Source organism: Aphis gossypii, chromosome 1, assembly GCF_020184175.1.
Source record: "Aphis gossypii isolate Hap1 chromosome 1, ASM2018417v2, whole genome shotgun sequence".
NCBI lineage: Eukaryota > Metazoa > Arthropoda > Insecta > Hemiptera > Aphididae > Aphis > Aphis gossypii.
In genome coordinates, this window is record NC_065530.1 from 64,394,242 (window position 1) to 64,400,055 (window position 5,814).

The window sequence follows — 5,814 nt, forward strand, 5'->3', positions numbered from 1 at the left end:
ATATAATTTATATTTTCAATATTTTTCATATTCTAGTTCTTAAAAAAATAAAATATTAAATTTGTTCTTAATTTATAAAAAACAAATAATGTATAAAATTATTATTGGTGCATTAAAAAATTTTAAAGGGGAATAATGTTTTGTTTGGGTGTTGATATACCTTTAACTTTGTTGTATATTACTATAATGTATTATATACATTTTATAAGTAATGGATTTTGAATTTTATTTTTATTTATTTAATCTGAACATATATTTTTTTACTTTTTTCCAACTTAAACATTGATTTTATAATAAAAAATCCCAAAATGTGAAAAATTAAAATGTATTTCTTTTATAACCTTAAAAATATGCTAGTTATGTAGTAAGTATGTTTCATTTTAGTTTTCTTATTGATATAAATTCTAAATACACAAAATCAACAACTATTTAACATCCATTTATTTTGTTACTGCAGTATAATTTAATGAAGGCGTGTGTATAGACAACTCATCGTACGACGATTTATTATTATAATTGTATCACGGACTAAGATAGAATGGACAAGTTAGAAAATAATAAATATATTCAGTCGGGTATATGGGTGACATGATCCGCTTATGGTTTATGTATCTATCATTAATTTTATACTCGTAAGGTTTATATTGTTGATTATGTTGTATTAAGCTACAAGAGTTCGTTTACTATAGGTTGTACTACAAATACTTTTATGAATTTTCGTTATAAATGAATATTATGAATAAATCAATAAAATGTAAGTGGTACACAAATATTTATAATTTTATTTCACTATTACAACGAATACAATTGTCATGATCCTCACGAATATATTGTTATAATTAAATATAATATACACAAATTTGAAATTTTAATATATCCTTAAAAAGATTCCGGTTGTGCCAACTGCCAAGCCTTGGCCGGCTGTTCCATGCTCACTACGTCTATGATGAGAGTATGTCGCGGTCGAATAATATAATAAGGTCTAATTAAATAACTATCTGTATAAGATCGTGGCACCATACGATGCATAATAAAAGCATATGCTTTTAGGCTCTAGCCACCAATATTTAAAATAATCTGAATAAATTTAATTTAAGGTAAATAAATATACTGTACAATAAAAATAATGGCTTATTATTGTTAAATAAATAATTAAAATACTATCAATAATGTACAGTCAATTAGACTGCGAGAAAATGAAATTTTCAATACCATCAAATTGAATCGCCAAAACACTGAAAAGAAACGTTAACTACAGGTTGATACTAAGCGGCATTTTTGTGAAAACTCAACAATTCAAAACGTACATCTAGTAACAGCGTAGTTTGTCAGTATGTTGAATAGCATGCACGTATATAATTATGCAAAAAATGGTTGAACTAATCATGCTTTTAAGCTCTAGCCCATTATTATATTTATATTTTATAATTTCTTTTGGAAGAAAAGGAAGCACACACAACTATGCTTAAAAGTGAGGTCAAGTGGGTACCGCTCTGCTGTACATTAGGTGCCGTGTGGATCACTATTATATAATATGATAGGAGTGTTAAATTTAAATATAATGATATGTATCATTGTATATGAAAAACGATTCTGAACGAAGATAATTTGTCAGCCAAGGATATACTTTCCAATTTTTGGCGAAAAAGGAGGTTTATGTTTTAATGGCCTGATTACAACTAAATTTAAGATCTTTTATAATTATTGTAAGCCAAATTTTTGGAAAATCTTGTATTACATTTTCAACTCTTAGCTACCTATACAAAAACTTTTATGAATTAAATCTACAAAATAATTTACAAATATTCATAATTTTGACGAATTTTGTCAATATTTGAACTTCAAGCGCTAATAAAAAAAACTGTGAATATGTATTCTTATAAGTTTTGAATCACTATAAGACTAACTTATGAGGAACTTAGTTTTAATTTTCAAGTATTTTGACTCAGTCAAAAATTTTTTATCGATATTTATAAAAAAAACTAAACAAAAACGAATATTTCAAAAATAGCATTAAAATAAGCGAAATATTTTGAAAATTAATTCGTGTAAAGAAAATGTCAATCTAAATAACTGGTGAAATTTTCAAGTATCTACGACTAATACTTAATGAATAATAACAAATATCTAAAATCGTTTGAGGATAAATTATTGTTGTTACGCAATTTTGTAAAAATTTAAAATTCAAACGCACATAACATTTTTCCTATAATGACGTTTCGAGTTTTCTCTTACCTATTTTAAGGAAAACTTATGGTAAACTTAGTGTTGAGATTTTAACCTTATAGATATAAACACAATTACACAAAAAACTTTATGATTTTTCAGCCACAAAATTACTTGCAAATTTTTGCGATTTTGACATATTTCGTAAAAATTTGAACTATAAACGCTTTAAAAAAAAAAATTTGTGATCAAAAATAATAATAAATATAGTAAAATAATATAGTAAGTTATCAATAGTTACCAATATTTTATTTTATGTAAATTAATTTTTCTATGATGCGGGTACGACGCGACTATATTATGAACGAATATTAGTAGTTATATAGAAAAAATTAATATAACTTTTCCGAGGAATACTAGTGCGGTATGGTTTATTTTAATTATTACCGTAAATCTGAGAATTCAAATTTAAAAAAAATAATTTTATGGCGGGTTTTTTTCTTCTACTGATATTTTGCTAACTGGTTTTGAATGCAATCACTAATCAGTAATCTGTTATAATAAAATAACTAAATAATAAAATTTTTGATTTGACTCTTTTTAAATTAGTTATATAGCCTATCCAAGGTCCAATATATCATCACTAATGAAAAACAACGCCTAAATATAGCAATAAAATAGTAAATTAGTATACCTGATACCTCCTTCTTTAGAAGAATCAAAATAAAAAAAACCTATAGCAGTATAGCCATCTAAAACAAGTTTAAATCAAATGAGATAAATAAAAAGTAGGAAAGATTTTTTATACATAATTTGGTATTCTTATCTTCTACATGTCAACTACACATTAGTTTCGTCTATCACAAATCTAAAACCATTATTATTGCATTTTTATTATAGTTCTGTATAGTTAAATATATTATAATAATATAATATCATATAAATATGAATAATTAATTATTAGGAAATAAACAAATTACAATCAGGTATAAAAAAGAATATTCTATGAGAGAATATTTAGTTTGTTAAAATTAACTGCTCAGAGTAGTATATCAAAGATAATGGTGTGCAACGGAAGAATGCCGAAGATACCTCAAATACATAATATATTATATAAAAAAAAATGGTTTGGAAATCTAATGAAATAGTTTTAGACATAGGATGTGGACGAGGTGACGTAACTTCAGATATTTTTTTATAAATAATTTGTATTTACCTATATTAATATTGTTTTCTTATAGGCTGGTGTTGATAAATCGATAGAAATGGTAGAATATGCTAAAAAAACATATGAATGCTCTAAAATGGATTTCTAAGTCTTGGATATTGAAAATGCCAATGATTTCACTTTTTATTCAAACGGATTTAACAAAATATTATCATTTTTATGCCTTCACTAGGTTCATAATAAAGCTGATTCCTTGTGTAGTTAGTAGGTATGTATTTAATGTTGAAAAGTGACAGAGAACTTTTGTTAAACTTCTTATTAACTAATCTATTAGTCGAATTGTATTAAGTTATAGATACAGAATGGCAAAATTATATTTAAGTGAGTATTAATGTTATATATTTTTTGGCCTTTAATTAATATCATAATTTATCATTTATTATGTTATTAAGATATGATTTATGTACCTACTTAGTAAAAAAAAAAACTTATGTCTCTTGTTCCTTGCTTTATAAAAGTAAAATATCATATATATTTATTATTTTATAATAAATATTTATAAAATAATTTAAATTTTATATTATTATAAAAAGTTAAGACAAATTGTTATTGGTTTGTTTTTACTTTTTAAATGTATGATTAGGACCGAAAAGAATTTGTGAGTAACAGAGTATAAATGTTATACTAGCTGAATTTATCAAATTAATAGTGACATATATATTTTATGTATGTAGTTATGTTTTATATAAAACTTAAGGGGTGGTTTTTGATTGCAAATTAAATATCCTTAGTGAATTATAGAGGTTAAGTTTATTTCCAGAAGTTTTAAAAAAAATCAGGAAAAACGGGAAATTTTACGCAATACTAGTTTTCAAAAAATTCGATTTTTTATGTAGGTAGTTGTAACTCAAAAACGAGAGTCACTGTAAATACTTGAAATTTTCACCAAATGTTTATATATTATGTTATCTATATGCGTTTAAATTTTATAAATATTATGGCTTTTTTTTTGAGCTATTTATAAACAACTGAAATTTTCATTAGTCACGATTTCTTTTTATAAGCGTTTAAAGATCAAATAATGTTTACGAAATATATCAAAACGCAAAAATTTGCATGTAATTTTGTTGTTGAAAATTCATAAGAATTTTTGTATTTATATCTATGGTTAAAAAGTCAACATTAAGTTTTCTATAATTTTTCCTTCAAATAGCTAAAAATTGTCATATTCTGTTAAAGATTTAGTTTTGGGGTATTCAAATCATTAGAACATAAACCACCTCTTTCACCACCCAATGGAAAATATAATATATCCTTGCCCCTAGGCTGACAAATTATCTCCTTCCAGGCTTCAGAATCGTTTTTCGTATACAATGATACTTATCATTGGATTCAAAATTTACTCTTCTAAATAGTAGGTATAAAAGTGATCCACACAGCACGTTAGCATCTAATGTACACCAGAGCACTTTACCACGTTTTTTTTTTAAATATTTATTGTAAGACTAATGTACCGATTTTTATAAAGCATATGCTTTATACTTTGAGGCATCTGAGATGATATCATGTATTTTAATTTGAAGGTTTAAGTAATTAATAATAATATTCGTGAGACTTCTGGTACAATTGTGGACAAAGACAATATACCTTCATACAAATTAACTATCATCCAAATCAAAGGCAGCATTGTTAAAAAATTAAATATTAGTCAATAGTCATAAAAATTCCTACCTATATTGATTGTGATGGATTAATTCTGCCTTTTTCACCAATCCCTCTGGATAAATAATGTTTCTGAAATGGTAAACAATAATATTAATTTTAGATTTCTATACTCTATAGATGAAACAAGATTTATATTTGTACCTAATGTACCAACATTATAAAATAATTTACAGTTTAGACGTGTGCAAATTGTATTCAGTGTTTGTGTTAGTGTTTAATTAAGTACTCAAAGTAAATCATAATCTATCATTTTCAAATTTATGATTAAATAAATACTTCAATATTCTATGGACTGATTGGAACTCTTTTGAATCCAATTTAGAAGCCGAGAAAATTGATTTTCATGAATAAAAGTTAAAAATTAAGCGCTGGTGAGTGGTGATTTCATGTTAATTTCATCGAGTTGCATAGGACTGATAACATTCAAGGTTTATAGATATCAAGGTGTATTGATATATATATATCATATATATAATATTATATATCAATACACCTTATATAAAATAAATATCCACGGTCTTAGAAGATCTTCTAAGACCGTGGATAACCATAACACTATCGTAGTATCGTATTTGTAATCAATTGTTGATATAATAATACAAGATCTTGATAATAATATTCTCGTTCAGCCCGGTAACCGAGGTTTATTATTATTTGATATTTTTAAACCTTGGTTCATACCTAAATGCAATGATTGCAGTACAACATGCAGACGCTAGAGTAGGTATCTGACCCCATCACGATCGAGTTGCGCC

At 25.2% G+C, this 5,814-nt stretch overlaps 1 long non-coding RNA gene across 1 annotated transcript; it reads right to left on the reverse strand.

Annotated features, from left to right (window-relative positions):
- Nucleotides 1-696: 696 nt before the first annotated feature.
- On the reverse strand, nt 697-5,715 carry LOC126549831 (uncharacterized). Its single transcript, XR_007603875.1, has 3 exons — nt 5,201-5,715; nt 5,066-5,128; nt 697-1,235 (listed from the first exon to the last, which is right to left on the reverse strand). It is a non-coding gene; the product is annotated as an uncharacterized LOC126549831 (long non-coding RNA).
- Nucleotides 5,716-5,814: the final 99 nt, after the last annotated feature.